Raw genomic sequence first — 19,440 nt, 5'->3', positions numbered from 1 at the left:
CCTCATCCTGCTTCCCTGGAGGTCACAGGTCCTCCTGCAGGCGACGAAATAAATGGTGAAAATGCTCCAAAAGCTTGCTGCCCTGCTGAAACGCTGCGTGTCTCCAGCCCAGGTTGCAGGTTTGAGGCCTGATCCAGCAGGAAGCCGTTACCTCCCAGCAGCGGTGCGATGATCGCTTTGCTCCGGCGTCGCTCGCTCGCTCAGGGAAAGTATGCAAGTAATAAAGATGAAACGCCGGAGCAGACGAGGAGCCAGCGCCAATTTAGACATGTGAGAGCAGAGGCTGGAGGGCTGGCAGGAAACCGCTGAGCACAGCAGAGCAGACCTGCAGTGCAGCAGGACTTCACCGTCCTCCACTGACGGTCCCTGTGAGGACCTGCAGTGTCTTCTGGTCCCCGCTCCGCCGGGACTCGGGATGACGTAACTGCATGAAAATAAACGGCTTTACTAACGGCGATAAAAGCTACAGTAACGAGCAATCTAATTACTTTTCCCAGGGCTACAACACCATGACTGACTGACCGTGACTGACAAAGTACTGCGTAGTTCTGCTCTTTCAGCTGGAGATACAACCATAGAGCCTGACCATAGAGCAGATAGAGATACAACCACAGAGCAGATAGAGATACAACCATAGAGCCTGATCGTAGAGCAGATAGAGATACAACCATAGAGCAGATAGAGATACAGCCATAGAGCAGATAGAGATACAACCATAGAGCAGATAGAGATACAGCCATAGAGCAGATAGAGATACAGCCATAGAGCAGATAGAGATACAACCATAGAACAGATAGAGATACAGCCATAGAGCAGATAGAGATACAACCATAGAACAGATAGAGATACAGCCATAGAGCAGATAGAGATACAACCATAGAGCAGATAGAGATACAGCCATAGAGCAGATAGAGATACAACCATAGAGCAGATAGAGATACAGCCATAGAGCAGATAGAGATACAACCATAGAACAGATAGAGATACAGCCATAGAGCAGATAGAGATACAACCATAGAACAGATAGAGATACAGCCATAGAGCAGATAGAGATACAACCATAGAGCAGATAGAGATACAGCCATAGAGCAGATAGAGATACAACCATAGAGCAGATAGAGATACAGCCATAGAGCAGATAGAGATACAACCATAGAGCAGATAGAGATACAGCCATAGAGCAGATAGAGATACAACCATAGAACAGATAGAGATACAGCCATAGAGCAGATAGAGATACAACCATAGAGCAGATAGAGATACAGCCATAGAGCAGATAGAGATACAACCATAGAACAGATAGAGATACAGCCATAGAGCAGATAGAGATACAACCATAGAGCAGATAGAGATACAGCCATAGAGCCTGACCATATAGCAGATAGAGATACAGCCATAGAGCCTGACCATAGAGCAGATAGAGATACAGCCATAGAGCAGATAGAGATACAACCACAGAGCAGATAGAGATACAACCATAGAGCAGATAGAGATACAACCACAGAGCAGATAGAGATACAACCATAGAGCCTGATCATAGAGCAGATAGAGATACAACCATAGAGCAGATAGAGATACAACCATAGAGCCTGATCATAGAGCAGATAGAGATACAGCCATAGAGCCTGACCATAGAGCAGATAGAGATACAGCCATAGAGCCTGACCATAGAGCAGATAGAGATACAACCACAGAGCAGATAGAGATACAACCATAGAGCAGATAGAGATACAGCCATAGAGCAGATAGAGATACAGCCATAGAGCAGATAGAGATACAACCATAGAACAGATAGAGATACAGCCATAGAGCAGATAGAGATACAACCATAGAACAGATAGAGATACAGCCATAGAGCAGATAGAGATACAACCATAGAGCAGATAGAGATACAGCCATAGAGCAGATAGAGATACAACCATAGAACAGATAGAGATACAGCCATAGAGCAGATAGAGATACAACCATAGAACAGATAGAGATACAGCCATAGAGCAGATAGAGATACAACCATAGAGCAGATAGAGATACAGCCATAGAGCAGATAGAGATACAGCCATAGAGCAGATAGAGATACAACCATAGAGCAGATAGAGATACAGCCATAGAGCAGATAGAGATACAACCATAGAACAGATAGAGATACAGCCATAGAGCAGATAGAGATACAACCATAGAGCAGATAGAGATACAGCCATAGAGCAGATAGAGATACAACCATAGAACAGATAGAGATACAGCCATAGAGCAGATAGAGATACAACCATAGAGCAGATAGAGATACAGCCATAGAGCAGATAGAGATACAACCATAGAACAGATAGAGATACAGCCATAGAGCAGATAGAGATACAACCATAGAGCAGATAGAGATACAACCATAGAACAGATAGAGATACAGCCATAGAGCAGATAGAGATACAGCCATAGAGCAGATATAGAGATACAATAATAGAGGGCGCCTGAGGAATGAGAACTGAACCTGCAAAATGCTCATATTTTAAATATTAAAGCTGTTTATATATTTATCACATGAACATGTCGTATGTATTTTCTGTCCTTACCTCACATTTTTTCAACTCCTAGATATATTTTTCACATTCTTAGTATTCGGATCCTGTATCTGTGACATTTAATTCATTTGTACTATAAAGAAGGCTTTGGGCCCTGCTGGTTCCTGGCCTTCAACAGGAAAACAGGTGAGGGAGGTGGGTGGTAGATGGTCCCCAGGGTGGGGGTGGAGGCACAGGTGGAGGTGGGGAATGGAGAGTGGAGTTAATGTGTGCGTGTGTGTGGAAAGGGGTCTCTGGCTGTGCTAGTGCAGGTCTCTGTGGGTCCACATGGGGTCCTGATCCCCTCAGTCCAGGGTCTTGGGAACCTGTATGTCTTGGCCTAATGTTGTGGCCTGGTACCTGGAGGGCTGTGGAGGTTCTCCTGGAGGGCTGTGGGGGTTCTCCTGGAGGGCTGTGGAGGTTCTCCTGGTGGGCCGTGGAGGTTCTCCTGGTGGGCTGTGGAGGTTCTCCTGGTGGGCTGTGGAGGTTCTCCTGGTGGGCCGTGGGGGTTCTCCTGGTGGGCTGTGGGGGTTCTCCTGGTGGGCCGTGGAGGTTCTCCTGGTGGGCTGTGGAGGTTCTCCTGGTGGGCTGTGGAGGTTCTCCTGGTGGGCTGTGGAGGTTCTCCTGGAGGGGCTGTGGGGGTTCTCCTGGAGGGGCTGTGGGGGTTCTCCTGGAGGGGCGTGTTCTCCTCAGCATGTCAGTCATTCTACCTGCAGGTTCCTCAGCGTCCCATGGCGACCTGCGGGCCTTGCTGCTGTTTGAGGCGGATCTTTAACTGGATTAAAGTTCAGTAACTCACAGCCTCCTTTCAGGAGAGTAAAGACAATTTAATGACAATTTTTGGACGTGTAATGCCTTTCTGTATTGCAGTACTTTCCTAAGATAACAAATACTGCTCTAAATACAGTGAAGAATTTGGCTTTGTAACAAACTGTGCATTAGATCATTAGATCTATTCTGAACTTGTGGATCTGGCGTAAATCTATTTTATTCCCCAAAAACTGCATGAGTACACTGAATTAGACTGGATTTTCTGCTGAGTCGATAGGTCTCAGAGAGAGTCAGAACTGACCAGCGGAAATACTTCAGAGGATGAGATAGCAGTGAGACATCTGTGGACTCAATAATGGAGGTAAATCCACATGAACACTCTTCACCTCTGATTCACGCCTTATTTCAGGGTGAGCACATTTTAAATTCCACAAAAAATAAAAAAAATTGAATAAATCTGCCTGTCCCCGGAACACTTAACTGAACCTGGATGTGTATTTGGATACATTAACAGTTTCAATGGAAGGACAAACGGGACAGTCTGCTGTCCACTGGAGACAGGTACTAAACCAGGGCCGTCAGTCTGTATGAAAAAGAGAAACCAAAAGTCTAAAAGTTGACGGTTCTTCGGAGTGACGTCCACAAGAAGACAAACTGAAGCGTCCTGGCATGGCAGGACAGACAGGACTGCAGAAAGACAAGGTCCGCCCCATTTCTGCCGGAGCCAGCAGGCGATAGCAGTCAGACTGGGGCTCAGCAGGGAGTCTCTGCTTCAGCACATCAGTCTCTGGTTCTGCCCGTCCTGAACCAGGGAGGAGCTGACCCTCCAGGAACAGGACCGGACACCTGGCTGCACCACCCGCCCCGACGGGAGGACAACACCAGGACAACGAGCCGAACAAATCACTGTCTGGATCAGTGTGACACTTCAAGAAAAACAAAGGTTCCTCCCTCAGGTTTTACGCCGTCTGTGATCTGAGGGGTCACTCTGAAAACCAGGAAACACGCCGAAACCTGGACCCTGAACACAAACATCCTCTTCAAGAGGCCACGGAGAGCTCCAGCTCTGTGAGGGACTCCCAGACCTCAACAACACCAGGTCCACAGAGTCCAGGTCCAGGAGAACGGAGGGGGGCTCCTGAAGAGCTCCTGAGGAACCTGGGAGAACTTCACCTCCGCTGTATCTTCATAACACCAGGCACAGCAGCGCAGGGAAACTGAAACCTCAACAAGGACGTCAAAGCCGAGCAGGGGAAATCAGCTGACTCTGAACAATGGAGGAAGTGCTGGAATCAGGTGAAGCGCAGTGTCCTCCCTGGACTCCGGTCCCTGGACAGCCGGAACACTGCGGGTCTGGTTTACTGAAAACACCGGGGTCTGTTTCTGGTGTCAGGTTCTCCTGAGAGCCTCCGGAGCGCCGGGGCTCCACGCCAGTCCTCATGGTTTAACCATCATATCATGAGACGAGTCCGCCGTCCCTCACAAGATACACAACACCTCTCACAGTGGACAGCAAACGTCCTTATTACTATTGTCACTGTCACTGCTCTTCCTGTGAGGACTGATTCTTGTCGCTGTGCCTCCTGGTCTGTTGGATGGACATGGTTTTGTTTTTACTTCAAAGGCTAAAACTGAGCTAATATTTTAGGAATCCTATTTTAAGCCTGAACTCTGAGTGTGACCTCTGTGACCTTCAGGGTCACTTTGACGGTTTCTGAAAGGTCATGTTGTGTATACATAATAGGAGTTCTTATTCATATACCATCATGATATGAATGAAAAAACTCAAACATTGTTTAAAAAGAATGACTTCGGGACGTCAGGAAGGGTTGGAGCCTGCTGTCCAGCCTGATCAGTGACCACCGTTTAGAAACGGCAGGAAGCAGGTTCAGCTTCAGCAGGACGTCCTCACCTGGAAAACACCAGACATGCAGTGAGACATGGGAAACCTGAACCCCTCATGTCTCTGTCCGTCTGAGCTCTCCTTCTGTCCTGGACTCCACAGAGACACTCCAGAGAGACAGGAGACATCAGGACACTGCAGGACAGACAGAGATAAGACCTCTGCTGTCAGAGAGACGGGCCGGGTCTCTGGGCAGTTGAAGGACATTCCACTTTCATGGAGACTTTGTCCAGCAGGGACGCGGACGTCTCCGTCAGTTGCAGTGACGATGCAGACAGTTTGTCCTGTGGCCGGGGAGACGTCTCCGTGACAGTTCCCCAAGATTTCTTCTTCTCCCACTGGGTTTCTGGAGTTTTTTCTTGCCGGATGTGAGGGTCTAAGGCGGTGGTTGCTTCGTTTTGTCTCCTTACTGCGAATTTGACATATTAACATTATGCTTATTCACTGTTTTTATTGTTTTAACATTATAACATGACTCAGTTCAGTCACTGACGAGCTGTTGAGGACTGTTCATGCCACCATGTTTATTGGTCTGATGTCAACGTTCTCACTCTGTTCTGTCTGTGACTGTTTATAGACACTACACTGTGATTCATTGTTATTATCAGAGTCATTATCAATCTTTGACATTTTTACCAACCAAGGTAACATCTTGAAGCCTCTGAGGCAGCTGTTGCTGTGATACTGGGCTATACAAAAATGAATTGATTGATTGATTGAGTTCTGCAGGGGTTTCTCCGCAACCTGATGGAAACACAAGGATCTACCGAGAGGTCTCTGCCGCTTCTGGGGACGCAGTGGGGACGCCAGCCTGACCGAGACAGTGGTCTCCCCGGTCACTGCCACTGGTCGTAGCCCCGCTGTTCGTTCGCCACTGCTGGTCGTAGCCAGCGCTAGTTACTAGCCGCCATTGATTGCTTGCCGGCAATGACCACCGCTGTTGGTTGCCGCCGTTGGTTGGTTGCCACCGCTGGTTGGTCACTGAGATGTCTCCACCAGTGAGGTCGGTCTTGAAGCCCAACACAACACACACAGTGGCTTCAGCAGAGGAACACCATCCAGGTGATGTTCCCTGCTGAAATAACTGGTTTTCACTCTGAAAATCAACTTTGGCCAGTGGAGAGTTTTACAGAGTTCACTCTTTAACACTCTGAGTGATGTGACAGTGGTGGATTTTCAGTGTGTGAGCACTCCACTTCCTGCTGGCTAACACACACACACACACACACACACACACACACACACACACACACACACACACACACACACACACACACACACACACACACTGCCAGGGAGCAGATGAGAGCAGATCAGCCAAACCTCTGGTGACCCACAAACCTCCTCACAGGCCGGCCAGCCTTCATCCTCCCAGTGAGGACTGTTGAGGTCCACCTGGTCCAGACCACATGATTACCCCCGTCCACGAGGAGACACTTGGAGAATAAATCTCAAAGGGTTTGGATCATCTATATTTCCTTTTTCTGTTCTACTCCAGTTTGCAGGGCTGAAGCAGCGTTGTCAGGAACAGATGAGCCGTTATAAAGCTGTGAAACAGACCTGGAAGACATTTGGTTTTCCCAGAGATCTGCTGGCAGTTTCAGCCCCATCTCTCCAGGCTGGACTGTTTTCATCCAGACGGAGCTCACGCTGAAGCTCGTGCACCAGCAGCACCAGTGTGTGCACAGTGTGCCGCTCCTCAGTTGTAGCCTGGTTTCAGGGGTTTAGGTCATAAACGGCGTGTTTATCATTCAGTCAGCATCGTGTTCGTTCAGAAGGTTCAGTCCAGGCTATTCCACATAAAGCCTCTGCAGTGTCTGTCAAACGAGAGCAGCAGCACGTAGCAGCAGAAGGGTTTATGCTTCGACACGGCACGGGAACAAAATGCAAAACTTACATTTTCTTGTTGTTCGTTTGGCTGTTCCTTGCAGACGCACTGATCCAAGCATCCTGGAGAAGCTTTTCCGGCACTACAGACTGTTTATCAGCCTTTATTTCAGACTGTTTAGAGAAAATGAAGCTCATACATGTCAGTACATCATCATTTAGTATGAAGTCCATTTAGCTTTCTTTATGCTTTCACTTCTGTCAGCAGACCTTCTCCTGCCTCCAGACAGTCTGCTGTCTCCGTCCTCCAGTGTCTCACTCTCTGTCACTCTCTGTCACTCTCTCAGTACGTGGAGCCATCAGGCTGGAGCTCCGTCTGCCGGCACTTTACCATCATGTCTTGTTCGCCGTGGCGCTCTGGCGCAAGCGTATACCGGCACGACCTGCGCATATGCGCAGCTCGGTCTCAAAATCTGGCTGCTGCACGGATCGGTCCGCCGGACCCTGGCGGACAGGAACTCATGACGATTTTTACATCACGTGGACCAACGCGGACATGTGAAGCGTGGACGGGGCTGCAGCAGCCATCATGCTCGGGCTGCGCGGTGAACTCACCGGGCACAGCTCTGTACCCAAACGAACGGCACACACCGAAACGGCTCGGTACACATGTACCGTTACACCCCCAGGTAATGCTAATGCTAATGCACACTGTCTCATTAAAGCCAGACATTAGCAACATGATCAGGTGACCAGGGTCACTTCCTGTTTAATCCTCCAGATTTGGGCCAGCGCTGTCTTTCCTATTAGAGCCATGTGCGTAAATTGTGTGTGGAGATTTTCATAATGAGCAACAAATACAACAACAAACACAAAACAAACAAACAACAAACACAGTCTGTACTGTGAAGGAGAGCCACTCTGAACCTTCAAGGTACCCGTCTGCCGGATCTCCAACCAATCCATGGTCTGAGGAGTCTCCTCCAGACCAGGACCAGAGAGGGTCTGAGGAGTCTCCTCCAGACCAGGACCAGAGAGGGTCTGAGGTGTCTCCTCCAGACCAGGACCAGAGAGCGTCTGAGGTGTCTCCTCCAGACCAGGACCAGAGAGCGTCTGAGGTGTCTCCTCCAGACCAGGACCAGAGAGGGTCTGAGGTGTCTCCTCCAGACCTGGACCAGAGAGGGTCTGAGGACTAAATGAAGTGTGGAGTTTTCTCAGGAGGTGGAGGTCGAGTGGTGAGTTCCTCCATCAGGACAGACTCCAGGCCTCCCTGCTTCCTCCCCTCCTGGAGAAGAGCAGCTGGACTCTGGTCAGGACACCTGCCTTGAGGTGGAGGTTTTGGAAGTAGCACATCCAAGTGGGAGGAGCTTGAGAGGCTGACCCTGGACCAGTTGGAGTCACGCTGTCCTGGATTAGTCCCGGAGGAGCTCGATGTTCCTCCAATCAGGATGGAGGTCCCTCACCTTCACTAACAAACACGCTCAACTCAAGGCCCCCGTCACTCATATCAGTACGTTAATATGATCAGAAAGTCCTGAACCGAAGAGAGTCAGTATGGTGGATTTACATGTCTGTCATCATCTCACCCTCCTCCTCCGCCCTCGGCGGAGGGCCAGTGTGTGACCAGCTCGGGTGTCAGACAATGTGAGCACGATCGGCACGTATGGCCGCTCAGAATGTGTGCCGGTATTCAACGTGTACAACCAATATCGCTTTCAGGGGTTAACAGGTCAAAACACAAGCCAGCCCAGCTACTCCTGCAGAGGGAATCCTCGGGTTTTACCAGGGATCGTACGCTAGCAGAGTCCATTTGAAGCACCGGACAGGAGGCAGTGGACACTGGCTGTCTGCTCTTCTCTTCATCTCAACCGTCTTTTACACCCTCTCCAGGAACCTGTCTGCAATGGGTGGCATGCCAAGCATGTGCTGTGACTGGCTGGTCCTGGTCCTGGTCCTGGTCCTGGTCTGAGAACCACCACTAAACAGAGTCTGCCTCCCTGTCCCCCCGCCCAGGTGTTTCCCTCTGATCGTATAATGTGACGGACCACAGGCTGTGGCGGAAACATTTCCAAAACTCCCATTTGGTCAAGTTCCAAGAAAATAACTACCGTATTTTACGCACTATAAGGCGCACGTAAAAGCCTGTAATTTTCTCAAAATCCAGCAGAGCGCCTTATAATTCGATGCGCCTTTTTTGCGGAAATTACGGTAATCACCCTGATCATATGGGCAAACAACCCCTCTTTGCTAAGCTGCTAAGCTAGCTAGTTTAAACAGAATGGAGCGCGGCACGCGGCTGCACGGCCGGCCGACGTGGGGAGCGGCTGGACGCCGGGCGGCAGCCTCCACGCTGCGACTCCGAGAACGGCCGGCCCCCGCCCGGCAGCTCACCGCCGGGACGCCGGGAGCGGCCGGGCGCTTCACTCAGGAGACGGCAGCTGGCTGAACCCCGGTGACCAAGCGAGTTCGACCAATCGTGGCCGCTCTGAGCTGCACATCGTGAAGAGGAGCGATCCTCAGTCAGACTGGCTCTGATATGTCGCTTTACTCATACATTTCAACCGAGAATGTAACCACCTAGACTGCCAATATGTGTTTCTCTCATACTATTCTATACATCCTATGTGCCTTAAAATGTGGTGCGCCCCATGTATGAATTTTTTTTTTAATAAAAACCATTCATTGACTGTGCGCCTATTAATCCAGTGAGCCTTATAGTGCTGAAAATACGGTAAATAAGACAAAAGAAACTCAGTAGGCGCAAGAAAATAAACAGAGTGGCAGTGCTCTCTCCTGGTCTATTCTGGCCTCTCCTGGTCTGCCCTGGTCTCTCTATGGCCACATTACAACCGGATTAGCAGAACAGGTTTCTGTGGTTGAGATGTTTGAGGAAAACTTAAAGAACAAAGTGAAAAGAAGCTCCACTTCAGTGTGTTTTCAGTGGGTTCCAGATTCAAACCCGGCCTTGCTTCTCCTGAGTCTTATGCACTTTATTGCTCCAGCTTATTGTTGTGTCAATCACGGCTTAGGTGGACTAGAGCCGGTCTTGAGGGATCGCAGACAGAACATCAATCAGCTGATCCATTGAGACAGCCTGGACTCAATGGGTGTAATTCTAATTGGGCATCAAACAAAACAGCTGCTCCACTGATTAATGGAGGAACCCGGACCCAGTGGGTGTAAGGGTTACTGAACCCCGGGTTCTACCATGTGGAACCGGCTCCCAGTTCTGCTCCTTCTCTCGTTTCAATGTAATGTCATTGTAGTACTGTAATTTCATTGTATTGCTACATGCACTGATGATTGTTCCTCTTGTAGCCTCTGTACCCTGTGTTTATATATGAACTGTATGTAGATACAAGAACCTGTCTGTCCTATCTCCTTCTCTCTCTGTCCCCTCACCCCAACCGGAGCAGCAGGAAGACCACCTCTGAGCCTGGTTCTGCAGGGTTCTCCACCTCTGAGAATGGTTCTACAGGGTTCTCCTCCTCTGAGCCTGGTTCTGCAGGGTTCTCCTCTGAGCCTGGTTCTGCAGGGTTCTCCTCCTCTGAGCCTGGTTCTGCAGGGTTCTCCACCTCTGAGAATGGTTCTGCAGGGTTCTCCTCCTCTGAGCCTGGTTCTGCAGGGTTCTCCACCTCTGAGAATGGTTCTGCAGGGTTCTCCTCCTCTGAGCCTGGTTCTGCAGGGTTCTCCTCTGAGCCTGGTTCTGCAGGGTTCTCCTCCTCTGAGCCTGGTTCTGCAGGGTTCTTCCTGTTAAAAGGGAGTTTTTCCTTTCCACAGTCTCTTATGCTGCTCATGTGGATCTGTTGGTTTTCTCTGTAAAAGTGTCTTGAAATGACCGTGTTGTAATTGGCACTTCATAAATAAAGCTGAATTGAATTGAATTGAATTGAATTGAATTGAATTGAATTGGTATCCATGCTCCAGGATGGGTATGGAGTTCACCAGGGTACCCATGCTCCGGGGTATCTGATGTTCCAGCGTGGGTATCGATTTCTCGGGGGTATCCGATGCTCCGGAGTGGGTATCCGATGCTCCGGAGTGGGTATCCGATGCTCCGGAGTGGGTATCCGATGCTCCGGAGTGGGTATCCGATGCTCCGGAGTGGGTATCCGATGCTCCGGAGTGGGTATCTGATGCTCTGGGGTGGGTATCTGATGCTCTGGGGTGGGTATCCGATGCTCCGGGGTGGGTATCCGATGCTCCGGAGTGGGTTTCTGATGCTCTGGGGTGGGTATCCGATGCTCCGGGGTGGGTATCCGATGCTCCGGGGTGGGTATCCGATGCTCCGGAGTGGGTTTCTGATGCTCTGGGGTGGGTATCCGATGCTCCGGGGTGGGTATCCGATGCTCTGGGGTGGGTATCCGATGCTCCGGAGTGGGTTTCTGATGCTCTGGGGTGGGTATCCGATGCTCCGGAGTGGGTTTCTGATGCTCTGGGGTGGGTATCCGATGCTCCTGAGTGGGTTTCTGATGCTCTGGGGTGGGTATCCGATGCTCCGGGGTGGGTATCCGATGCTCCGGGGTGGGTATCCGATGCTCCGGAGTGGGTTTCTGATGCTCTGGGGTGGGTATCCGATGCTCCGGAGTGGGTTTCTGATGCTCTGGGGTGGGTATCCGATGCTCCGGGGTGGGTATCCGATGCTCTGGGGTGGGTATCCGATGCTCCGGGGTGGGTATCTGATGCTCTGGGGTGGGTATCCGATGCTCCGGGGTGGGTATCTGATGCTCTGGGGTGGGTATCCGATGCTCCGGGGTGGGTATCTGATGCTCTGGGGTGGGTATCCGATGCTCCGGAGTGGGTATCCGATGCTCCAGAGTGGGTTTCTGATGCTCTGGGGTGGGTATCCGATGCTCCGGGGTGGGTATCCGATGCTCTGGGGTGGGTATCCGATGCTCCGGGGTGGGTATCTGATGCTCTGGGGTGGGTATCCGATGCTCCGGGGTGGGTATCTGATGCTCTGGGGTGGGTATCTGATGCTCTGGGGTATGCGATGCTCCAGGCGGAAACCGCTGCAGAGCTCTGAGCCAGAGCAGGATGACGAACAGCCTGTGGTGAGTCTGCAAAAAGACTCAGCTCTCCACAAACCAGTGGCACAAATTAGTCATCTGCAAGTGCTCAGGCACAAGCCCTTTACCATATGTGACCACGGCGCTGCAGGTTCCAGAGCCCCGTGTCTGGAGGACTCGTTTCAGACCAGGAGGCACTCTCACACCGAGGCAAAGGAAGCTAAATGTGATCCAGATTGACAAGTCAAAGTGGCAATTAGAGCAGTACGGTGAAAGTCATCAGGACACATTCTCTGTGAAATCAGATCAATCACCCTCACTCTGTTTCCTGCGTTTCGACTGTAAAGTTCACAGCTTGAAGCTGGATTTATTGGACCTGTTGTACAAAACGCTGCGTTCCCAAGCTGGATTAAAGGACGGAGACATTTCCAGAACGGCATTACACAAATTATATATTTGATAGGATATATAAAGAGCAGCTAGTTTCCATCTCTGTTGCGGTGTGATATTATTGGACGAGTCTCTAAAACCTTTTCAAAACGATTCCTCTAGTTTGAGGAAGACGGTTATTACAGCCAATAAAAGTCTGTTATTTGGGTAAAGAAACCACAACACTTTATTAGAACTCACTGCAGTGTAAGATGGCAGTTAGACTCCCGTACCTTCTGTTAGAAAGTTCTAGAACTAAACTTAACAGGACTCACTTGTTTTATTGTATGTGTGGTCCAGCTGGCCCAGCTGGTCCAGGTGGCCCTGGTGGGCCAGGAGGAAACCTGTGGTGAAATGGCTGTAAAGCTACCGGCCATCAGAGCAGGAGGCTCCACCAAGACAAAACCACCAGGACCAGGAGAAACTGGACCGGAACCAGGATCAGGAAAATCTGCACTGGGAGTCATCCTCTGAGCATGTCTACTGTTTGCAGAAAGAGTCGTTTCCATCTGTTTCTTCATTTTCGAAAAGTTCCAACCTGGAAGTTGTTTTCAAAAAGTTGCATTTTACTGAGCACCGCATTCCTCCAAAGCAGCACCCAAAATGAAGTGAAAACAATCCATTTATTGTCATAGTGGATGGCTCTGGAGCCATCTAACCCTAACCCTAACCCACCGGGAGCCAGTGGAGGTGTAGAATGACGGGGGTGATGGGGGTCCGGGGGGAGAGGAGGGGGTTCTGGAGATGAGGACAGAGGAGGGGGTTCTGGAGATGATGCAGGCCTCAGAGTTCTAGCATTGGAAGCTTTGAGGTTTCAGCTGAAATGACTGCAGTGAAAATGAAGTGTTTCCATTAAGAGCTGAGCAGATGAGACCAGTGAGAGCAGTGCAAGAGGTGATTCGTTACGTTATGTGATTATTTATCACCACTGAGGCGAGTATTTTAAGTGGGCTAGGTAGTCAAAAGATTGTAAGTAGTCGTACTGGAGGGCGGAGGACAGTAAAACCAGGTCAGTTTAAGCGCAAAAGCATTAAACAAGCAACCCAGCATATTTACAGTGAACAAACAAATACACAGACTGAGCAACTCAGAATATAGAAAATACATTCAGTGTCCAGTGTCACTCATGTTCCATTAAAGGTGCAGATGTCCGGAGAGAGAGCGTGAGTATTGGGAAGTGGTGGAATGGAGAGTGAGTAGGTGAGGAGAGAGAGAGAGCAGCTGGACCAGCCTCCTACCCGACTACCGGTGCAGTTCAGTTGAGGGGGTTCCTTCAGGCTCCTGGCCGTTGATTGGCTGGCTCGCCATCCGTTACTCTACAAAGAGCAGCACACCTGGCCTGGGTAAATAAACAGGCCAAATAAAGACTCATCCGTCCAACTCACACCGAGTTACATCATAATCTTGTGCACACAAAACATATTCACAATCAACATGGTTACAAACTCCTGACACTGTTCAGCAGTCCATTTCAGCTGGAACAAGCTCCAAAACATGAAAAGCTAATTGCTAATGCTAAGCTAATATTTAGCATTCAAGAACAATACAACAAACAATACAATGAGGCTTCAACTGAGGCCAAGAACATACAAGTGCTAGCATGCTAGCATTAGCAACTAATGCTACCACATGCCTCAAACAAATCCACACTCACCAGTTCTCATCAAACAGCCACAGGACATGACAAAGTCCCCCAATCCAAAGTCCCAGGCAGAGATCTAAAAGTCTGCATTTGTATTAGTTACAGTCAGAGGGATCATCATCAAGGTCTGGATCTGGAACTGACCTGTGCACTGCTCCCTCACCTCCTCTCCCCACGCCGCTGACAGGACAGGAAGTGACGTCGCAGGTCACTTTCCCTCCAAAACCTGGGATTGGCCGTGGGACACATGTGGCCTGTGGGGTGAGTGCGATGCATTTAAGGGCAGAAGGAGGGAATTTGATGTTTTTTTTTTACCCAGGGTTACACCAACATTCTGATGTGAACGGGGAGTCTGTTCCAGAGGTCTGGGGCTGTAACCGAAGACAAAGACAAGTCTGGATGCAGGAACATCTGAGAAGTAATAATAGATTTTATTTGTAATGCACTTTACATTTAAAATCAAATCTCAAAGTGCTACATGAGACACAGGATTTAAAAACAAGCGCAGGGTAAAAACATTGCAATACAGCACACTTTAAGCAACGGTTTATATACTTCGTTTATATACTTCCTTTATATACTTCCTTTATATACTTTATATACTTCCTCAAGAAGTGGTCATGGATGACTTCAGGTGATTCAGCAGAGCCTAACGGCTAACCCTAACGGCTAACCCTAATGGCTAACCCTAACTGCTAACCCTGACTCTGCTGCCTCACAGACATCATGCCAGTGGGTGGTATACTCTGCTGTATTCTGCTCGATACCTTCCTGTCATTCATTTGAGCTTCTGCAGGATTCACTTGGCCTTGAGGATAAACAGAATAAAACTGGCATGAAAACAAGCCACACCCTTTAAAACAATCAAACCGCTGCTCGGTGTTCTTCTTGGGCTTGGACATCATTGTCCAGTGACATGCTCCTAAAAGAAAAAAAACTCCTACATTTGAGCAAATTAATTCTAATTATGTGTATTGAGCCTTGAAAAGTGAATCCTTATCCGGTGAAGTGCATCAGGCTGAGGCGAACATGCTTCAGTTTTCACAGGGTCAGTGGAGAGACGACCGCTGGCCACCCATCCAAGCAACCCGACTGCAAATGATCCGTTTCCATGACTTGGAGTCATCTGCCAAACTTCCACTGCTGTACCAGCACGAGCAGCATGTACTTCCACATCTCACTGCCTAAATGTGTTTTTCTTTCAAACACTGAGCATGCGCCCCCATCCAGCCTCCCGATCAGCCGTCTGAGAGCTCACGACCGCACCCAGATTTATTTCTCTACAGCAGAACGATGAAGCACAATCTGAAAATGATACAATCCTCTTGGACCCACCAAACCTCAATAACTGAAAGGGATTTATTCCAGAAACAGAATAATTCAATATGACCATGAGCCAATGACCATTCTGGGAATCACTGCTTTACAGTATCTGTATCTGTATCTGTATTATCTACTGCTTGTATTATGTAATCTTGTCTCTTCATAAACGAGAGTGTAGAAAACAGCTTCTTCAGTTAAAGCTCGTGTCCTGAGTTTTGAAAGAGTGAGGTTTTTTTTATCCAATGTCTCGAGGTTTCCCTCCCTCTGCTTTCATGAGCGACCAAGCCACGCCCCTTTAATTGTGCACGCTATTATCTGTCGGGTGAAAATGAGAGCCTCTGAGTCCTACAGCATCCTCCATGTTGAGCTGTTTACGGTGGATGTTCAGCAGACAGTGGATATATCTGCTGCAGAGCTAACTCTCCTCTGCTGGGCGAGCGGCCGTGCTCTCTGGCTGCTCCACATGGTGATTGACAACACCACAATGCGGAAGCTCGAACTTTATTGGCTGATGCTGACCGGCGCTTTTTCGGATAACATGGGGGTCTATGAGACGAAGGCGGGGCTCATAAATACATTTTTATATTGCTTTATGCTAATATTATATTGTAGTATCGAACCAGACTGACACATTTAAGGTCTGTTGAAAAATGATACATACGATGGAAACGAACGGAAACTCCAGACACGAGCTTTAATGCTGATTTCTGAGCAAATAATATGAATATTATCATGGACCACGGTTGAACTCAAACACAGATTTTAACACGAGAGTGAAAACTCAAAGACTTTACTTTACTTCAGCTGAAGGTGTACAGAGGGTGATGGGAGTAAAGTCAAACACATGAGGAGAAAAGTGCTGAGGCATGAGGTGCTGAGACGATTGGTTAATTGGTTGGTTGGTTGGTTGGCTGTTTCTTTAGTGGGTTGGTTGGTTGGCTGTTTCTTTAGTTGGTTGGTTGGTTGATTGGTTGGTTGGTTGGTTGGTTGGTTGATTGGTTGGTTGGTTGGTTGGTTGGTGGGCTGGTTCTTTAGTTAGTTGGTTGGTTGGTTGGTTGGTTGGTTGGCTGGTTGGCTGTTCAGTTGGTTAGTTGGTTGCTCCATGTGGAACCCACCCAGTTTCCCTCCCAGCCTGTGACTGTCCAGAACATTAGAGACAGTTCACACCCTGGTCTTCACACAGTGGTGAACGAACCTGAACCTGAAAATTAAAGTGAGCCTTGTTTAGACTACAGAAAGTGTCTCTGTCCAGTGTTCGGTGACCTCTGCAGAGCTTTCAAACTCAGACCCCTAAATGGACATGAACAATGGAGGTTTTATCTCATAACATATTGAATTGGTTGGACTTTCTTTAATTGTGGACGAGATTAGTGGATATTGTCCAGTGAACAGCGATTAAATTTTTTCAGTTTCCATCAGGTCAGATTTCTATCTGAAACCAGTAACAGAAAAACATTAAGAAATTACTTCCACATATGAAAATTGAGCTGTTCTTTTTTTGAGACAGTAAAGTAGTTTATTATTAAATGCAGCGACAGAAAAGCAGGACCATGCAGGGTTCAGAGCTGTACGCGTTAAAAAAAGACAGGACATATTAACTTTGAACTATATTAACTGAGGGGACTTCTCTCAGAGCGGCGCACTCAGGTTCACGTTTCCAGTTTCAAAAGGTTTAAATGTGGGTTCAGATGGTGTATTTATAAGTAAAAGTACTCTGAGTCTCATTGAAGCTTCGTCCAGCAGTGAAATATATTCAAACAGCTGGAGGCCTGCACCGGGTCTGGAACCACATGAGGACACCCACAGAACTGAGGGTGCTCAGACAGAGTTTTACTGGAACTCACTCTCTCTCTCTCTCTCTCTCTCTCTCTCTCTCTCTCTCTCTCTCTCTCTCTCTCTCTCTCTCTCTCTCTCTCTCTCTCTCTCTGTCTCACTCCCTTTGTGGCGGCTCTGTATTTTACTTCTGAAGTGTTGCAGTCGGTGGATCTTCCGGTGCATGCCGAGGTGCTGTAGTGAGCAGTGTAGTGACCAGTGTAGTGACCAGTGTAGTGAGCGCTGTAGTGAGTGATATAGTGAGCAGTGTAGTGAGCGGTGTAGTGAGCAGTGCAGTGAGCGCTGTAGTGAGTGCTGTAGTGAGTGATATAGTGAGCAGTGTAGTGAGCGGTGTAGTGAGCAGTGTAGTGAGCGCTGTAGTGAGCGCTGTAGTGAGTGGTGTAGTGAGCAGTGTAGTGAGCAGTGTTGTGAGCGGTATAGTGAGCGCTGTAGTGAGCGCTGTAGTGAGTGCTATAGTGAGTGGTGTCATGAGCAGTGTAGTGAGCAGTGTAGTGAGCGGTGTAGTGAGCGGTATAGTGAGCGGTGTAGTAAACAGTGTAGTGAGTGGTGTAGTGAGCGGTGTAGTGAGCATCGTAGTGAGCGGTGTAGTGAGTGGAGTAGTGAGCGGTGTAGTGAGCGGTATAGTGAGTGGTGTACTGAGCCGTGTAGTGAGTGGTCTAGTGAGCGGTGTAGTGAGCGATATAGTGAGCGGTGTAGTGAGCAGTGTAGTGAGCAGTGTTGTGAGCGGTATAGTGAGCGCTGTAGTGAGTGCTATAGTGAGGGGTGTCATGAGCAGTGTAGTGAGCAGTGTAGTGAGCGGTGTAGTGAGCGATATAGTGAGCGGTATAGTGAGCGGTGTAGTAAACAGTGTAGTGAGTGGTATAGTGAGCAGTGTAGTGAGCATCGTAGTGAGCGTTGTAGTGAGTGGAGTAGTGAGCGGTGTAGTGAGCGGTATAGTGAGTGGTGTACTGAACTGTGTAGTGAGTGGTGTAGTGAGCGGTGTAGTGAGCGGTATAGTGAGCGGTATAGTGAGCGGTGTAGTGAGCGCTGTAGTGAGCGGTGTAGCGAGCGGTGTAGTAAACGGTGTAGTGATCAGTGTAGTGAGCAGTGTTGTGAGCGGTATAGTGAGCGCTGTAGTGAGTGCTATAGTGAGGGGTGTCATGAGCAGTGTAGTGAGCAGTGTAGTGAGCGGTGTAGTGAGCGGTATAGTGAGCGGTGCAGTGAGCGGTGTAGTGAGCGGTATAGTGAGCGGTGTAGTGAGCGGTGTGGTGAGCGGTGTAGTGAACAGTTTAGTGAGCGGTGTAGTGAGCGGTGTAGTGAGCGGTATAGTGAGCGGTGTAGTGAGCGGTATAGTGAGTGGTGTAGTAAATGGTGGAGTGAGTGGTGTAGTAAATGGTGGAGTGAACAGTTTAGTGAGTGGTGTAGTGAGCGGTGTAGTAAATGGTATAGTGAGCGGCGTAGTGAGCGGTGTGGTGAGCGGTGTCGTGAGCGGTATAGTGATTGGCGTAGTGAGTGGTGTAGTGAGCGGTGTCGTGAGCGGTATAGTGAGCGGTGTAGTGAGCGGTATAGTGAGTGGTGTAGTGAGCATTGTAGTGATTGGCGTAGTGAGTTGTGTAGTCAGCGGTATAGTGAGTGGTGTAGTGAGCGGTATAGTGAGTTGTGTCGTGAGCGGTATAGTGAGTGGTGTAGTGAGCGGTATAGTAAACGGTGTAGTGAGCAGCGTAGTGAGCGGTACAGTGAGTGGTGTAGTGAGCGGTGTAGTGAGCGGTATAGTGAGTGGTGTAGTGAGCGGTGTAGTGAGCAGTATAGTGAATGGTGTAGTGAGCGGTGTAGTGAGCGGTATAGTGAGTGGTGTAGTGAGCGGTGTAGTGAGCGTTATAGTGAGTGGTGTAGTGAGCGGTATAGTAAAAGGTGTAGTGAGTAGTGTAGTGAGCAGTGTAGTGAGCGGTATAGTGATTGGCGTAGTGAGTGGTGTAGTGAGCGGTGTCGTGAGCGGTATAGTGAGCGGTGTAGTGGCTGGTGTAGTAAATTGTATAGTGAACAGTTTAGTGAGCGGTATAGTAAATGGTGTAGTGAGCGGTGTAGTGAGCGGTATAGTGAGTGGTGTAGTGAGCGGTGCAGTGATTGGCGTAGTGAGCGGTGTAGTGAGCGGTATAGTGAGCGGTGTAGTGA

The sequence above is a fragment of the Salarias fasciatus genome, chromosome 13 (genome assembly GCF_902148845.1).
Source record: "Salarias fasciatus chromosome 13, fSalaFa1.1, whole genome shotgun sequence".
Lineage (NCBI taxonomy): Eukaryota > Metazoa > Chordata > Actinopteri > Blenniiformes > Blenniidae > Salarias > Salarias fasciatus.
The sequence above is the reverse complement of the archived record's forward strand: the minus strand, read 5'-3'. Positions refer to the sequence as shown.